We start from the raw sequence: 19,347 nt of genomic DNA on the forward strand, positions 1-19,347 counted from the left end.
GACAGAAGTCCTTTATCAAATATAGGTTTTGCAGATATTTTCTCCCAATCTGTGGCTTATCTTTTCATTCTCTTAACAATGTCTTTTGCAGAGCAGAAGTTTTTAATTTTAATGAAGAACAATTTATCGATTTTTTTCTTTCATGGATCATGCATCTGGTGTTATGTCTAAAAGTCATTACTAAACCCAAGGTCACCTGGATTTTCTCTTATATTTTTTTCTAGAAGCTCTATAGCTTTGTGTCTTACATTTAGGTCTATATCCATTTTTAGACAATTTCTGTGAAAAATGTAAGGTTAGTGTCTAGATTCATTATATCGCCTATAGATGCCCAGTTTTTCCAGCACCACTTGTTGAAAAGACTATCTTTTTTTCCATTGAATTTCCATTGCTCTTTGTCAAAGATCAGTTGACTATACTTGTGTGGGATTATATCAGGGCATTTTATTCTGTTTAACTGATCTATTTGTCTATTCTTTCACTAACATCATGCTGTCTTGATTACTGGATAAGAATGTCTATGGTTGGGGCGCCTGGGTGGCTCAGTCATTAAGCATCTGCCTTTGGCTCAGGTCATGATCTCAGGGTCCTGGGATCGAGCCCCACATCAGGCTCCAGGGAGCCTGCTTCTCCATCTCCCACTCCCCCTGCTTGTGTTCCCTCTCTTGCTGTTTCTCTCTCTGTCAAATAAAATCTTAAAAAAAAAAAAAAAAAGAATGTCTATGGTTGGGGCGGGCTGGGTGGCTCAGTCAGATGAAGGCATCTGCCTTCAGCTTAGGTCATGATTCTGGAGTCCTGGGATCAAGCCCTGCATTAGGCCTCCTGCTCAGCAGGGAGACTGCTTCCCCCTCTCTGCTCTTCCCCCCTGCTCATGCTTGCTTGCTCTCTCTCTCTCTTTCTCGTGTGCTTTCTCTCTGAAATAAATAAATAAAATCTTTAAAAAAAAAAAGACTGTCTATGGTCACTGTGTATGTGTATGTATCAGATATGTGTGTTTTATTAGATTTTGTTATCAGTGTTATACTCACTTCATAAATAGAATTTGGAAGGTTTCCTTATTTCTGTGCCCAGGATAGAATCAATAGCAACCAAGTCATCTGTTCCTTAAAGTTTCTCAGTAGAATTTTCCTATGAAATAATATAGTCCTGGTGCTTTTGTGGCTGGAGTTGTGGGAAAATACAGTTCTCTGGCAACATCTATTTTATGGTAAACTGTCTACTTAGAATTTCTATCTTTTCCAGGATGTTTTGATAAATTATATTTTCTTGAAATTTCATCTGTTTCATCTGGGTTTTCAAATGTATTACACAGACGTGAGTAATGTGATCCCATACAATTCTATTAAATTTTTGCTTCTGTAATTATTTCCCCTTATTATTTTGATTGTACTTCCTCTGTCTAGCTGTCTTTTCTATTTTTATTTTTCATATATTTATTAGTATTCCCATTTCTATTTTCTAATTTATGAATTGCTTCTTATATCCTTCCACACAACCCACCACATGGGTGTTTATAGCAGTTATATTCATAATTGCCAAAATTGGAAGCAACCAATATGCCCTTCAGTAGGTGAATGGATAAGTAAACTGTGGTACATCAAGACAATGGAATATTATTCAGCACTAGAAAGAAATGAGCTACCAAGCCATGAAAAGACATGGAGGAAACTTAAATACATATTGCTATGTGAAAAAGTAATCTGAAAGAAGTGATTACTTAGTGAAAGCAGTAAACAGCTACTGTATGATTCCAACTATATGACATTCTGGAAAAGGCAAAACTATAGACACATTTAAAAAGATCAGTGGTTGCCAGGGGTTATGGGAAGAGAGGAATGAATAGGCAGAGCACAGAGGATTTTTAGGGCAGTAAAACTACTCTTCAAGATATTACAATTGTGAATATACATCGTTAAAACTTAGTCTGAACTCATAAAATTACACCAAGAATGAACTCAAACATAAACTATAGACTTTCAGTGATAATGATGTGTCACTTTAGGTTCATCTATTGTAACAAATGTATCACTCCAGTGGGGGATGTTGATAATGGGGAAGGCTGTGCATGGGTGGGGGTTGGGGGTACATGGGAAACTTCAGTATCTTCTGCTCAATTTTGCTATGAACCTAAAACTGCTGTAAAAAAGTCTACAGACTTGCAACTAGAAAATGAATAAGTTCTAGAGACCTAATGCCCAGCATAGTGGCTACAGTTAACAACACCGTATTATATACCTCAAAGTTGCTAAGAGATTAGATCTTAAATGATCTCATTATGCGCAAAAAATAATTATGTGACTTGATAGAGGTGTTAGCTGACGCTATGGTGGTAATCATATTGCAATATATAAATGTGTCAAATCAACACATTGTACACCCTAAACAATGTGATATGTCATTTATATCTCAATTTTTTTAAATACCCTTATAGAAAAAAATCAAGTCTATTTAAAAATTGTGTAATTTCGGTTTTGAGATGATTAAGGACTTTCTCAATATATGTTTTTCACGTTCTTGAAAACATAAAACTTTGTATTCTTCTTAGCCCACATCCCTTTATATTCTAAGACAGCTCCCTTCCCTTCTTCCCCTCAGAGCCTCTAAAAATTAAAGGTCACGAAGGGTTCCTAGCCCTAGAGCCCACGAGATAGAAAAGCCCACAGACCACAGGAGGACACACCTAACCGACATCGAAGGGCCTAAGGAGGCTGAGGACAGAGCCTACGCCTCCCCAGCGGGCAGACAACTTAAAGGGCGGAGGAAACCGATTGGCCAATTGTGACCACTGAAGCTCAACTCTGTTCTTTGATTGGCTTTAGCGGTGACGCCCCCCTCCCCGAATTCCTTGCTTGGATTGGTCTAGTTCTTGCTTCCGACCTGGACGGTGGCCAGAGGAGGACAACAGACTTCCAGACGGAATGGAGGAATGATTTGGGTAACATCTGAAACGCAGTCGCACATCAACAAGCAAACGGGCTCCCGGGACGTGGTGGCGGCCTCTGTGGACTCGGTGTTGCTGATGGCGACTGAGAGGAACCGGTGGGAGCGCCTCCCGAGCCCGCTGCTGCCGCCGAGGTAACGGTTGCGGTCCGGCTCAGGGGCGGAGGATGTTTGGCCTGCCAGCGCAGAGAGGTGAGGAGGGGGAGGAGGACCAGAGGACAGAATCTGCGAGACCCGGGATTCTGCTTTCAGTCCCACCCCCGAAAGGGAGTCGTTTTACACCCAGCCCTTCCCTTTCTTTCCCCTCCCTACGTTCACCCTTCAGCCCGCCTTTTGCCTCAGTTTCTCTAGTGGGGGGCGGGGAGGTGGAGGACAGTGGAGCTGGGCTTGCCATTCTCCATGCTCCCCTCGCCATAGAGTTGCCAGATTTGGCAATAGAAATACAAGAGGAGGGGGGCCTGGGTTGCTTAGTCGGTTAAGCGTCTGCCTTTCGCTCAGGTCATGATCCAGGGTCTGGGGATGGAGCCCCGCCTTGGGCTCCCTGCTCAGCGGGGAGTCTGCCCTCCCTCTCTCTCCCTCTGCCCCTCCCCCAGCGTGTGCTCTTGCTCACGCGCGCTCTCTCTCAAATAAATAAAATCGTTTTTTTAAAAAAAATACAAGATGCTAGTTAAATTTAAATTTCAGATAAACAATAATTTTTGAGTATAAATATGTCCCCAATATAAAGAGAAATTTAAATATAAAACATTATTTGTTATTTGTCTGAAATCGAACTGGTTGTGTTGTTTTTTATCTGGCAACCCTAGTCTAGAATAACACTTGTACACCTCCTAACCATTTACAGCCTGCTTAGGGACACAGCAGTCCCTATGTGGGGAGTGTTGTAATCCATGTTCTGATGAAACCCGAAGAGACTAGCCCAACGTTATGCAACTAGTGGGTAATGAGGCCAGAATACCTTAAAAACCCATTTCAGTTCTGCTGTCCTTCATCAGGAGAAGACTCCTGGGGAGTTCTTTCCTATTGTTGGAATAAATCCAGTTAACAAAAGCAAACTTACCTTTCAGAGGGCTGGAGAGTTAGTTCTGCTCTATAACATTTACTTTATATTTTAGGGAAGAAATAACTGTATTAAACTGTCAAGGAATATAGCTCTTTGATGATGAAAGTATATTTTATAATTAATAAACAATGTCATATCATTTGGCTTTGATGTCAGCAGACAAGGTTATATTCATATGTATTGCAGGAGATCCATACATCACTATGAAGGCAGTATATCCTATAGAGGCTAAGAGCTCAAATTCTGGAATGAAACACACCTGGGTTCAAAGCCTAGTTCCACCACTTTGATGGCAGTAGGCAAGTTACATAATATCTCTGGGTCTCAGTTTCCTCTTCTTTATTTTTTTTTTAAAGATTTATTTATTTATTTGAGAGAGAGAGAATGAGAGCGATAGAGAGCACGAGAGGGAAGAGGGTCAGAGGGAGAGGCAGACTCCTTGCCGAGCAGGGAGCCCGATGTGGGACTCGATCCCGGGACTCCAGGATCATGACCTGAGCCGAAGGCAGTCGCTTAACCAACTGAGCCACCCAGGTGCCCTCCTCTTCTTTAAAATAAAGATAATAGGGGCGCCTGGGGGGCTCTGTCGTTAAGCCTTCGGGATCCCACAGTTCTGGGATTGAGCCCCGCATCAGGCTCTCTGCTCAGCAGGAAGCCTGCTTCTCCCTCCCCCACTCCCCCTGCTTGTGTTCCCTTTCTCGCTGTGTCTCTCTGTCAAATAAATAAATAAAACCTTTTAAAAAAATAAAAATAGGGCGCCTGGGTGGCTCAGTTGGTTAAGCGACTGCCTTCGGCTCAGGTCATGATCCAGGAGTCCCTGGATCGAGTCCCTCATCGGGCTCCCTGCTCGGCAGAGAGTCTGCTTCTCCCTCTGACCCTCCCCCCTCTCGTGTGCTCTCTCTCTCTCTCTCATTCTCTCTGTCTCAAAAAAAAAAATCTTTAAAAATAAAAATAAAAATAAATAAAGATGATAATTGTATCCACTTCATAGGATTGGCAAGTGCCTAGGACATCAAAATTAATTTTAATTTTAATTTTCAGCTATAAATTTTAGCTATTAGCTATTACATTTGACCTTTAGTAACTGTGACTCTTTGACATACTAAATGATTCTATAATTAATATTTAATTTTTAAATTTTTATTTTAAGTTTTAAAAAGCCAAGCAATTAAAAATATTATGGATATCTGAGTTTCAGTGAAAAGAAATGTCCCGCTAAGCAAGGAGTCTGATGTGGGGCTTGATCCCGGGACCCTGGGATCATGACCTGAGTCGAAGGCAGACGCTTAATGAATGAGCCACCCAGGCACCCCTCAAAAATACTTGTTTTAACCGTTATTGAACAGTACATTTCTTTTCACTGAAACTCAGATATCCTGGGATCATGACCTGAGCCACCCAGGCACCCCAAGCCTTGTAGAATTTTATATTTCTTTGCATATTGTTTTATTTTCTTAGTGTTTACAGTATTAAAATAATTTACTTGCAGCGGCACCCGGGTGACTCAGTTGGTTAAGGTCCGACTCTTGATTTCGGCTCAGGTTATATCTCAGGGTTGTGAGATCTAGCCCTGCAGAGGGCTCTGCTGCTGAGCGTGGAGCCTGCATAAGATTCTCTCTCCCTCTCCCTCTCCCTCCGGTCCCCCTCTCCCCTCCACATGCCTGCTCTCTCTTGCACTCTCTCTCTAAAACAAAACAAAACAAAACAAAATAGTTTACTTGCAGACTATTCCCTAAAATTCCTCTTGGGAATTTTTTGCAGTTTTTCTTCAAAAACCTACAAAACCGTTCCATTACCTAAGGAGGAATGTGGAATTATGAAGATTGAAGTTCTAATCTTAGCAACTACTGTTTACTACCCAAGTGATTATAAACAAGTTGCTTATCATATCTGATCCTTGATTATTTGTAAAATCCTAACAAAAACTTGATTCCGCACCCCCGAGGGTTATACATGCTGTCAGTTATTACTAGCTATTTGTCCACCAGAGAAAACTGCAACCATGAATGAATCCAACTCTTTGTCTTCTTCCTGCATCAAGCTTCCTAGAAGAGCTGGAGAAACTTGTGCACTGAGAACACTTGATACTAAAAGAAATTCTTGGTAGTCAACTTCACCTGGGCATTCAGCACCTCATTCTTTCAATTTATGCAATTGCTTTTTCAGATTCTCTTCACTCTTTGCAAACCTCTGACATCCCTTACAAGCCATCCTCAGCAAATGATCTCAGTGTTAGGGAGGAAATAGAATACCTGAGTTCTGAGCTTCCTGCCAGCAAACATTAGTGTTTCCATCCCACCACCAATGTTGTCCTTGTCATATCATAGTTCAGTTTGGAGTCCCATAGTCCCATGGTAGTTTAGTAGAGCACAGGCTAAAGCATTTTTCCTAAAAATGGGATATTGTCCCATTCACTAGGGACTATGTTGTCCTTCCTCTTCCTAGACTGTGGGACTGCACATTACACTGGCTCCTTACTCCACCTGTCAGGCCACCCAGAGTTTGAGGCTGGAAGTCACACACACACAATCGTTCAGCAACACAATGATCAATTTCCCCTCTGAGGGCTTCAGCTGGAGAAATTTTCTGCTGGGAAGCTCTGGGTTTCATCCTCAAGGAGAAAGCTGGGACCAGTGCTTTCAAAATTCAGACATGACATAAGGCATAGAGTGCTTTTCTGTTTCCTCAGTTATCATGTTTTTGTGAAGCCTCATTTAAACCTGCTTTTCTGTCTTCGACAGCATTTTCTACAAATGTGTTTTATTACCAAGTAGAGCTTTGCATTCATAAAGGCTAAAAATAACTTAACTATTCCCCTAATGTTATAAAAATGGGTCTCACCCACACACTAGGTTTTCCTGTACCCTGTGCTGATGCCTTCCAATGTATTTTGCTCACTCCTCCTCATGGTTCACTAGGCTGCATCCTCCATATCTGTAGCCACTTCCTTGGACACTGGGACTAGAGATAGAGCAATGGCCCCAGCAGACACTGGCTGGCTGGCTCATGGTTTCTCCTTCTAACTCACACCCTGGAGACTCAGATGCCCTTGAGTTCCCATGATTTATTGTTGAGTTATTTCCTCTTCTCTTCACCATCCTCTGATGGAAGTGTTGGTTTACCTAGAGACTTAAGCACCCCATAGAATCATGGATCTGAGCACATTGAGTCCCTGTCAACTCAATGACAGGTACTCATCCTGGCTGCCTCGTACATGTGTTGCAGCCCCCAATCCCACCATTTAGCATCCTCACTAAATTGTTGCCCAACCTCTTTCTAACACTTCAGGAAGCTGGAAATCCATCACCTCCTGAAAGTAGCTTAATATAGTTTCAGTCGGCTGTCCATTAGAAAGTTCTTCCCTCTAAACAGAGCCAAAATATGTGCTTTCCCAAATAGCCCTCATAATTTTTCCCCAGGTTAATTTTGATCTTTGGAGCACAAGGGAAAAAAAATCTCACCTAGTCAACCCTTTTATATTTAAAATTGTTAATTTCCAGATTCATTTAATAAATTCTGACTAAGTGCCTTTTGTGTCATCTCTCATCTTCTAGTAAATGAAAACATATCTACATATTTCTCACAAGAGATTCTTGGGCTGGAACAAACTTTTCACTTTACCTTCCTCTTTTTAAAATTAATAATTGGCATAGATACAGCTTCAGATTAAATCACTTAAATTTAGCAGAGCTGGAGCTCCTGGATAAATCAAAGGCCTCACACTCAAATGTCTGCAGGGGGCTGGCCCAGTGACATAAGTGAGTAAAAAAGTTGTAAGAAAAATAAGGAGAGGTAGAGACCCAGTGACGTGCAGTGCATATGCCCATCTAAAGCAGGTGGCCACTCGCTAGTTGCCACCAGAGGATAAGGCACAAGGTTACAATCTACTGATTTTTCAAGTGAAGGTGGAAATTTGGATCTGCATATGAAATTTCCTCAGAAAGCATCTAATTCAGATTTAAAACACTGCAAAACAAGACAAAGGAGCTGCCAGTTTAAGACCTCTCTTGTTTCTCTTCTATAAATTATAAATGTTAGTAGGCTTGATATTTGTATTTTGAATTTTTAATAACTAATTTGAAATGTTTTTGGACATAGAAAAGTTATAAAAGTGGACAAAGAATTCCAATATTCTTTACCTAGATTTCTTAAATGTTACTATTCATAACACATTTATTTTATTCTCTGCATATAAATACGATTGCACATATCATATACTCACATAATGTTTTTCTGAAGCATTTGGCAGTAAGTTACTGACATTATGCCTCTTTACCCCTTAATATTTCAGCATGTGTTATCTAGAAACAAGAGCATTGTCTTACATCATAACACAATTATCAAAATCAAAAAATAACAGAGATGCAATATTGTTATTCAGATTTCACCAATTGTCCAACTAATGAACGTTTTACCAAAAAAAAAAAAAGAAAAGGAAAAAAAATGGTTTACTGGTCCAGAACCGCATACAGCATCACATGTTGGATTTAATTGTTAAGTCTCTTTGGCCTCCTTCATTCTGGAACAGCTCCTCAGTTTTTGTCTTCCATGATTTTTAATAGGTTAGATGATGAAGTGATTTTTGGCATTCGTGAGTGTATCCATAATAGAGATCTCTTCATGTACTAAAAATACATGAGTAGAGGATGGTGCCAATCATTGAGAATGGAGGCCAGGTTTTTTATAGAACATCCCTCCATTGTTGTTGTTGTTTTTCCAATACTTCTTCACACATAGATTCAGACTATCCATTTGGGGAAGAACCGCACAGAAGTGATGTGTCTGTCTCAGTGCATCGTATCAGGAGGCTGGGCAGGCTGCACTGTCAAGCATGTCGCCCTGGAGGTGGCTCAATCCCACAGAAGAACTCTGAGATCAGTGTAGTCAATGCAGAGGTCAGCACAAGTGTATTTACATCTGTACCCTCAGTCATTGCTTAATGGCTGTCTGCCAGGGGAACGTAAATCCTTAGATACTTAAGGTTTTACAAAAGTGAAGAATAGCTTAAGATTTGGTGTAAAGAACCTTCCAGAACCTTCTTTTTAATTATTGTCCATATACAAGCATAGAGTTTTTATTTCAAATTAAACAGGAACTAGGTTTGCAGATATGGTTTGCAGGGCTCTATCTCACTAGACTGAGAAAATAAAGCTTTCTTTTCTTTAAGGTAACAGAATCCATGCCTTTTGTGTTATTGTTAAGTCTAAATGCAATTTTGCAGCATGAAAACTGCAATGATCTGTAATTAGTTGGGACTCTTCATAGTTTGTGACATATCTGTTGCATGCTATCTGTTTTCAAAACTCACTGCTATTAGCTATGGGAGATTTTCTTAAAGCTGTAGGCTTTATGAAGATCAAGGCTGTATGTCATAGTTTCCTATTGGAAAGATTTTGGTTTTTTTAATTTTTTTATTAACATATAATGTATTATTTGTTTCAGGGGTACAGGTCTGTGATTCATCAGTGTTATATAATACCCAGTGCTCATTACAACACATACCCTCCCCAGTGTCCATCACCCAGTTAGTTACCCCATCCCCCCAACCCCTTTAGTTTTAAAGTAGTGATAATCAGTGAATACATAACAGAACAATTTGCCTACTTATAGGCAAAAACAGAACTTGTTTCCCTACTTACATGTCCTGCACATAGAAGAATAATGCAGGAAATGTTTGTCTGGGTTCTTTGATTATCTAACTGGTATCTCTAGGAAGCTGAGGATCCCAAGTTTGTAAAGGCACAAAAATCTAATTAAAAATGAGACACTGAAAGGGATTTTATCATGAAGCAGTTTGATAATTCTGTAAGCTTAGAAGTGATTCAGTGTTAAAAGAATCACTGCTTAAAAGCTGTTTGTGGACCAGAATCTGAAACTAAATATGAGCAGTTCAGCATTTAGCTGTGTGCTTCAGAAATTGCTTGGTAGAACCTGTTTTTCTACAACATAATAATTTAAGCTTTGACTTTTAGATCCAAACAGCAATCCTGGCACTTGACTACCATATGGAAACAACTTGTTATGACTGCATTGTGGAAATGGTGTTCAAAATGAAACACACAGCATACAAGCTGAAATAGCACTTATAGTTGTTGGTATTGCAGGGAGAGCATTCAATATGTTAAATACAAGATATCTTTGTAAGTATCACCATATTTTTCAGAGGGCATTTTTAAACTAGTGATATTTGACGTATGGGAGAGAAAATAATTAGCCTGTTTAAGCCAATTGCCATGCATGAATATCTAGACATGATACTAAGACTTTCCTTTAATAAACTTTATATTTTAGAACAGTTTTAGATTCACAGAAAAATTGAGAAGGTAGTTCAGAAAATTTCCATATACCTTCACCAGTTTCCCATATTATTAACATCTTGCAGTAATATGGTACATTTGTTAAAATTAATGAACCAACCAACCTTGATACAATATTATGAACTGAAGTCCAGAATTTACTCTGATTTTCTTAGTTTTTACCTAATGTCCTCTTTCTGTTCCAGGATCCCACCCAGGATACCCCATTACATTTAATTGTCATGTCTCCTTAAGCTCCTCTTGGCTATGATAGTTTCTTAAATTTTCCCTGTTTTTGATGACCTTGACAGTTTTTAGGAGTCAGAAATTATTGGTCAAATATTTAGTAGGATGTCCTTGTATTGGAATTTGATGTTTTTCTCAAGATTAGACAGGTTATGGGGGTTTTGGGTGGGGGGGGGAGACCACAGAGGAAAAGTGCCATTTTCATCTCATTATATTAAAGATTATTCTGTTGATGTTGACCTTGGTCCCCTGGCTGAGGTTGTGTTTGTTAGGTTTCTTCAGGTAAAGTTACTCTGCTCACACCCCTCTTCCATACTTTATAGTCTTTGGAAGGAAGTCTCCATGCACAACCCACACTTAAGTAAGACTTTTCTTTTAACTTTCCAAAATGGATCCAGATGCTTGTTTTGGATGAAGCAGATAAAAATGCTCAGTCCAGGGATTAAAGGTCAAATCCACAAGACCTACTAGAAAGTAAATACAAGTATTCAGGTGTGCACATGATTCATCTATAGCTGGCGGGTTGGGTTACTTGTTACAGTATAGCTGTGAAGTGCTATATTGTCCTTCCCCCTGCTGAAAGCAACTGTTTCCTACAATCTCTGTCTAGCTCAATTCTATAGTAAGACAGGGACGCTTGGTCTCAAACATTATTCCTCTATTATTATTATGAAAACTGTTATATCTACTTAATTGATATGTCAACATAATTAGTCGTCTCTCTTTATTTTTTTTTAAGGTTGGGTTGCTTTCTGCCTTAATGTCAATCAATATGTTGGAAGTTATAAAGAAGTTCAAATTCTGATGAAGAAGGAAGAATTGACCTATGAAACGGTCAATATTTTATAATATTTTTGAAAAGGGTAAATTTTTTTTTGTTGGTACACATAAAAATTATGGCCAGAATTTTTTTTTACCTTCTTACTTAAGCTGTGTACTAAAATTGCAGAAACTAGTATCATGCCTTCATATTTGTAATAAAGCCAGCAAAGTAAACACAAGAAGAAAAATAACTATACCAGATAGTAGAAAAACTGAGATGAACCTCTTTCTTAAGTCCAGCATACTTTGTTCTAAGATTTGGGACGATAATATCTGTATTTAGGCAGAATTAATAGAATGAATTTCTAACTGGTCCCTTCCAATGATAGGATGAGAGTTAGAAATCAAATGGTTTTTTATTCTGACTCTGTTAGGAATTATCATTTTCCTTTCTGAAATACTGGAGGGAAGAAAATTGTATGTTCCTTGTGTCAAATGACAGACCACACATGCTGTTCTTTTTCGGAACACAGCGCAAGGGTAAACTGGCTTCTGAGCAAACACATGCCAGGAATTTCAGTATCTGATGTGATAAGAGTAGTTCTTCCCTAGTATTGTTAGTTAAGACAGTGTTAACATCTAATTATTTCCTTAATAAACTGATGCAGGATCTAGTTACAATGTAGCTGTAAAGTGCTGCCTTGTCTTTGCCCCCTGCTCAAAATAAAGCTGTTACCTTTCTAGCCCTGTCCGCCATGGTGCTTAGCAGCCAGGGATGCATGGTCTCAGACATGTTTACCAAGTAAAACACTGACTTGAGGGACGCCTGGGTGGCTCGGTCATTAAGCATCTGCCTTCAGCTCAGGTCATGATACCAGGGTCCTGGGATCAAGCCCCGCGTCAGGCTCCCTGCTCAGCGGGAAGCCTGCTTCTCCCTTTCCCACTCCCCTTGCTTGTGTTCCCTTTCTCGCTGTGTCCCTCTCTGTCAAATAAATAAATAAAATCTTTAAAAAAATAAACACTGACTTGATGGATGACTCTTGAGATTAAGGCTTATTCATATTTTGCAGGTGGTGACAGAAAGAAAGAGACATTATCAAGAAGGAATTCATATAAGGGATAAACCACATTTTGATTACTACCAACCTACTGGTATTTAAATTCTTTATTTAATTGTATTTATCTACCACAGTTGGTGTTGAGGGGAAGATTTTTAGCAGTCTTGGTCAGCTCTAGCTGTGTGAGGGAATGAAGACCACACTCCACAATGAGCTCTGTGATTTATGTGTGGTTCATGACTGTTTTAAGGCCTGAAAGATGTACAGCAGGTGCTTTTTGAATCAGAATTTGAATATCTACTATCATAATCTCGGGCTCATGATTTTTATAAACAACTAGTATCTATGGTTATAAACTATGAGCTGCCCACTACTTGTGAAAACTATATTCTCAGCTGACTATTTGTCATCTTCATTGAGTATTTGCTTTTATTCCGGTGAAATAAATGTATGTGCTGTTGTCAAAGTGTGATTTTGTTAGCCAGACAACCTTTAAAATCAGGTATATGAATGAGGAAAATAATCTTATCACCCAGTGACGTGATAAGATGTATTTAAATTCTACTTGGGAAGATTCATGGTTGATCAGAACATAGTAGAACAAATGTGAAATGTAGCCCAGACTTTGGATTTTGTACAATTGATATTCAAAGGAAAAATCAATAATCCTGTTAGATCTGGTTGCCTTAGCTTACACATGAGTCTTTTTTTTTTTTTTTTTTGTCCTGTTATTCGTATCTCATGCTTCCTTGATGATTCTTCTATAATTAGGATTTTGTTAGTATTTTCTGGTAGAAATTTACATTGACCCTGGCTTGGGTATAGTGGTTTTATTACTAAATAAATTGAATTATGTCTTGCTACTAATGTAAAAAGAACTGTTTCAAGAAATACAGTAGTCAACACAAATAGGTGATGAGGCAGCATTCCGAAATGGCATTGGCCTGATTTAGGACATGGTTTCATGAGTGAAATAGCATATTGTTTGGATTAAGAGTGAGTCAGTTTTTCCATATTTGTTTTTCTCTTGTCCTGCTCATTTGATCTTTTAAATTGCTCCAGCCAAGACATTTTTGATTGGCCATATTATCTGTTTTAGTAGAGAGCTGCAGTGGTAAATATATCCCAGCCCCTTGTGTTATAGTGTATGAGGTGAACTGAGCAGAAAGCAGTGATCAATATGGGTTACCATAACAGATATTTGGAGCTTCCTTACACACACACACTGTAAAAAGTTTTAAGTCCTAAACCAAGTCTGTCCAATAGAACTTTCTGCAGTGATAGAAATATTCTATATCCGTGCTGCCCAACAAAGAAGTGACGGGCCGCCATGTGGCTATTGAAATGTGGTTAATGCAACTGATTAACTGTGTTTTCTATTTTATTTAATTTTAATTTCACTATCCACGTGTGGCTAGTGGCTATTACATTGGACAACGTAGTCCAGATAATAGCCAACATTCTAGAGTTTATATTTGCAGTTGGTAGTTCCAAAAGTGTGTCAAAATGAATTATGTAATTGTTCTTTGTGTTTAGGCCCTGGTGTTTACATCTGTCCCAGGCCAACAACTGCTCTTGGATGGCCCTCTTGGGGCTTTAATTTCACTACCACAAACACAGTACTGCCATCTGCTTTATAAATAATAATGCTTAAGATGCCTAATAGAATCTGATTTTGCAGCCAAAGGAATCCTTTTGCACTAACTACAAAAGAAACCTTTTCTTTTTCTCTAGATATTGCGATTAGCATCTAGTTAGAAGCACTTTACATATAATCCTGGCAAATAACAGCCACTGATGCTTAACAAGTAGCTCATATTGTTAGTAGTTCCTGTCGTCTTTATAAGCAATATTCTGATTAATAATTTTTTGTTGTTGTTCAGAATTGGCAGTGGAGGTTGATTTGGGAGCAAAGCTGTGGCCATAAACATTGAAGAAGACGAGCAGATTCTTCATGACATTGAGACTTTCTACAACACCACAGTGGAGGAAATGCCAATGAATGTGGCTTACAGCACTCGCTCTTGTGGACTAGGTGATAACAACGTGCATTGGGCTCTTTTATTTGGGAATATTTGAAGCTTGTCTCAAAGCTCATAACAGATCAGAAATACAGAATTTTGATAGAATGCTACTCTTACTCATGAGCTCATATGAGGAAGGTCATTGGCTTTATCGTCTTTAGAATTAGAATACTGAAGTTGGATATGAAAGGTGGGATTGTAAAAATCATTCTTAGAAGTTTATTTCCTAGTTCTGTGAAAATTGTTTTATATTGAGTGTTCTCTGTCATCTAACACTATACTTGTGGACTGGACAATATGTGCTGTATAAAAGGAGCCAATTCTATTAAACTAGTGTATCTACTTTTATTGTGTGGTCATTAGACTGAATAGAACAAACTTGAAAATGATTTTTTTTAAGTATTTGAATTCTTTTTGTTTGGTATTGTGTTTTTATTCAGTAAAACATTTTATTAGTGATAAGTGTGCACTGGAGCCTTTTTTTTTAAGATTTTATTTATTTATTTGAGAGAGAGAGCTCATGCTCTGGGGAGAAGCAGATTCCCCACTGAGCACAGAGCCCGACACGGGGCTCGATCTCAGGACCCCGAAATCATGACCTGAGCTGAAGTCAGACACTCAAGAGACTGAGCCACCCAGGTGCCCTGCACCGGAGCCTTTTGCTAAGCACCAGGAACAATCATATCCTACGGCTGAATCCCAGAAAAATTGCCATATTGCATATTGAATACTCAATACGTTATAATAAAGAATATTTTTCTTTAAAGTTGTTTGGTCCTTATTCCTTAAAGAATTATACTTTTTGCCATAATTCCATATTTTCCAAGAAAGAAAATAAAACAGCTTTCTGTGATAAATATTTTATTCTCGTTACAGAATTACACGCAAAGGATACAACCCATGTGGCTTTTCATAAAAAGTTGTAATAGTTCCAAGTTAGCTGCTGTTTGGCCATGGCCCAAAGAGTAGTCAATTGGTCAATTGCAGATGTTCATCAGCAACATATGCTAAGCATTATCTGCTTCGTTGACAAAAGAGGAGTAACAGAATGTAAGATTTCTCCTTCTGGTGTGGCAAACATTTCCTTGTATATACAAAGTAGCTACTTAACAGCAAGATTTTCTGTGTTAATAAACTAATTAATCAGTAAAGTTCTTTTTCCCATAACAGTAACATAGAGTTGCTATTATAGGTCCTATTAGGGAAAAATTGACACTGACTATGATCCTCGTTTCTTCTTACTCACAAATTACTTATTGAGCAATCTTTATGTTGATCACAGCTCATAATTTGTCAGAAGAACCACTGATAGGCGGTGACTATTGCACCAGTTGTTTTGATTGGTATCATACAGAAAAGACTATGGTGGTGAATTTCTAGGTGAAAACGGCCCGCATCCTTTCTCAGTCCTAGTACTGATGCTTGTCACTTTCATAAAACCGCTGCTGTGACAAGTAAGGCAAGGGCTTGAATCCCTGGAAGTGTCAGATCAATTAAAAGTCACATCACTGTCTTCAGTAAGTAAATGTGCAAAAGGAAATCCTAAATAATGAGCTGCAAGGGATGCCATTTACCCGGATGTTCACTCCCTACGAAGACTAGAAGGAAGCGGGGGAGAACAGTGTAAAGATGGGACAAAAACAAACAAACATAACTTGCATTTGGAAGACGGATAACCACAAAATGTACCAGAAGGCCTTCCTTTCCACTGTCTCATAATGTGGATCTTATTCAGAATCCTAGTCATCCGTTAGCTCCAACCAAGGACACCTTTGATGACTTCCTCGAACTCGTAGCACAAGGTGCCGCTTCCTCCTCCACACCAGCTCCGTTCCGGGCCTCGCTCCCACCCTTCCCCCTCTGTACCTGGCCCTCTGCTGTCCTCTTCACACTGCCTTTTGGCTTATGCTCTTCCAAGCATCAGAACGACTGCTCCCTGGATGTTTTCATTCCCATCACTCTGAAACTTCCATATGTTCAAAACCAAACTCCAGGGTATTTATCCCATTACCTTGAACTTCCTTCTCTTATCTAGACTTTGGCAATGGTCGCCAAACTTGTTTCCCTGCCCTTGGTCTTGATTTATCCAATCCATTTACCACTCAGCCCCCAGGATAATCTCATAAAAATACAAGATATTCAGTGGATTTCCTTCTGCCTCAGGATAAATTCTAAAGTACAAGGCTTCCCTGCTTTGGGTGCATATTTAAAACGTCATCACCAAACCTAGGATCATCTAGATTTTCTCCTGTTATTTTCTCGGAGTTCTATACTTTTGTGTTTCACATTTAGGTCTGTAGTTCATTTTGAGTTGATTTTGGTGAAGGGTTTAAGGTCTATATGTAGATTCATTTTTACCCATGTGATGCCAGTTGTTCCGGCACATTTGTTGAAAAGACTATCTTTTCTCTATTGTATTGCATTTGCTCCTTTGTTAAAGATCAGATGAGTATAGTTGACTTATTTATGTGGGTCTACTTCTAGACTCTTGTAAGGGAACCTCAGTTTTTTTCTCCTCTCAAAACTCCACTCTCACAACGTTTCACTTCTGACACTTCCAGTCATCAAATGTTGGGGTTTTTCCCACACAAAGCCGTTCTGCAACACCCAACTGGGTTTCCTAAAATTTAACTCAATTCAGACATTGTCGAACCTAGAGATAAAATAATATCCCACAAGAGTTTGATTCCATAAGACTGCCCCCGTACCCACACATTTCAGATGCCAAATGTAAGTCCAGACTATTTATGCTTCTGACCAACTGGCTATAAATTGGAGATTCCCAAGAGCCCCTTTCTTGGGTTTGATTAATACACAAGAGTGGCTCACAGAACTCAGAAAAACATTTTACTTACCAGCTTAAGACGATATAGGTCTTGCAAATACCAAGATTGCATTCTTTTATTATCTGAACTCTTAGCAAATATTATCACAATATTCACAGCATTAAAATTAGCACTCCTGCCACATAAAGCACAGTCAGGCCATGGGCCCAGCCAAAGACGGACTGTTAGCACCAACACATAGGACACACTGAGGTTGCATACTTCAGTTGCACCACGTAGATCCTACACGAATGGATAATGGATTATTGTGAACTGCAAATCATGACTGCCAACATGAGCAACCCCAGCTCTGCAAGACAGATAATCTAAGCCGTATCCATTGAACACTAAAAATAGTGTTGCTTTTGGGCCACTTGGGGGCTGCCGTCTGGACTTAAACATTTTCCCCAACCTTCAGCACTTGTTGTCTAAAGCTGGGATTTTTCGCATGCTAAGGCAGGAGTTTCCTAGAATGCAGGACTTATGCTAATTCAACAGTCCTGTGCAAAAGGAACAGCTGGTCATAGAAGCAGAAAGAGTTAGGGTTCCCCAGAAAAAGAAAGTTGAGACACAGCTTTCCTGACATAGGAGAAGTCATTTTAGGCCCCCAGCTATTTTCCACGATCTGTGGCCCAAGCACACTTCCAGCAGAACTTCCTAGGAGCTGTCAGAATTACAAAGAAATGCAAAAACCTCATCGGTTAAGGATTTTAACCGAACCAAGGGAATGCAAAAGCTAACAGCCTACCTGACCAGGAAATAGCCCAAACCAGAGACCATAAATCAGTGGTAAAAACTCCCAGTGCTGTTTCAAAAGTAAGCAGGCCTTGCATTCCTTACCCAAGATAAAAAGCCCACAACCCCAACCAGTTTATACCAGCTCTCAGAGCCTGGCCTTAACTCCTTTCCCTAGTCTGACAGTTGCCTCTGCCTCATTATAATGTTAAAGTCTCTTCCTGAGGGAGAGCAAAAGTTTCATAACAGACCATTACATACATGTAGAGGCATGTTTTCTAAGTACACTTGTGCAGGCTTGCAGATGATGAGAAAGCTTCCCTTTCTGAATATTCATCCTAAACCCTAAATAAAAGGAACCCACTCACCCTTGCTCAGGGAGTCTTGGCTTTGGAAGTTATTCCCCATGATCTCTTTATTTGCTGGAAATAAAGTTTCCTTTGTGTGACAACTTCCCCCGGGATGTAGTCTCTATCTGTAACCCACCAAGGAGCAAATCTCAAGTTAGTTCAGTTGCGGTCACCCTCCTCAGGTCAGTGTAGTTAGGAAGTTTTAAAACCCAACCCCCGTCCCCCCATCCTCAGCAGCTTGAATAGTTTAGCCGTCATTTACATAAACTAGAACTAAACCCCGCTGATAGGACTGACCTGAGGAGGGAAGACTAGGAAAGGTGAACTACTCTTTCTCGGGACCCAGCTCTGTAACGGAATCAATATGACGTCATTCCTTGGTGAGCTGAATGGCACCAGGTTGAGCTGTGGCACAAAGGAAACTTGATTTGCAACAAATAAGGAGATCATGAGGAATAGCTTCCAAAGCCATGACTCCTGAGCAGGGGGGGTGGGTTCCTTTTGTTTAGGGTAAAATGGATATCTAGCTAGGGACGCCTTTTCCTTTTAGGTAGAGGTGGGCATAAGGTCACGCACGGGCCAGGAAGGAAACATGCCTATACCTACACTGTATGTTATGTAAATGAGACTTGTGCTCCTCCTTGGGTGGAGATTTTAATATTATAATGAAATAAAGGTAGTTTTTGGTCATCCTAGAGGTCACGCCATTGTCCATCTGCACAGGCTCAAGTCAGGGGTTAAGCTCAAACTGGTCTGGGTGGTCTGGGCTCACCGGGGGTCTTGTCGAAGGAGTCACTGTCCCTGAAGGGCAGTTTCCCTTTGCATTTGCCCTTGTTAAGAGATTAGCCAGAAGGAAGAGTTTAAGGATAAATGTGGGACAAAGGTTGGTGAGTGCAAGCAGGTGGGCAGTAAAGGTTGGGTCTTGGGGTCTAGCTGGTGACAGATTTTCTCTTAAAACAAAAGAACACCCCAACTCCTCCAAATTGAACATAGCCACTAGGCGGCATTGCCCAATTGCAAAATGCACCTGCATAATCTGAATTCATGA

General features: G+C 39.7%; 1 long non-coding RNA gene and 2 other non-coding genes across 4 annotated transcripts; all 3 read left to right on the forward strand.

The window, feature by feature from the left end:
* The first annotated feature begins 2,884 nt into the window (after positions 1-2,884).
* LOC113918587 lies at positions 2,885-14,732 on the forward strand. 2 transcript variants are annotated; one of them, XR_003518619.2, is made up of 5 exons: positions 2,885-3,132; positions 9,976-10,143; positions 11,285-11,408; positions 12,378-12,459; positions 14,249-14,732. It is a non-coding gene; the product is annotated as an uncharacterized LOC113918587 (long non-coding RNA). The 2 variants fall into 2 exon arrangements; XR_003518618.2 differs by lacking the exon at positions 9,976-10,143.
* On the forward strand, positions 11,461-11,639 carry LOC113919131. Its single transcript, XR_003518858.2, has one exon. It is a non-coding gene; the product is annotated as a small nucleolar RNA SNORA81 (small nucleolar RNA).
* On the forward strand, positions 11,970-12,100 carry LOC113919092. Its single transcript, XR_003518824.1, has one exon. It is a non-coding gene; the product is annotated as a small nucleolar RNA SNORA63 (small nucleolar RNA).
* Positions 14,733-19,347: the final 4,615 nt, after the last annotated feature.

This window comes from Zalophus californianus, chromosome 1 (genome assembly GCF_009762305.2).
Source record: "Zalophus californianus isolate mZalCal1 chromosome 1, mZalCal1.pri.v2, whole genome shotgun sequence".
In the NCBI taxonomy this organism is placed as follows: domain Eukaryota; kingdom Metazoa; phylum Chordata; class Mammalia; order Carnivora; family Otariidae; genus Zalophus; species Zalophus californianus.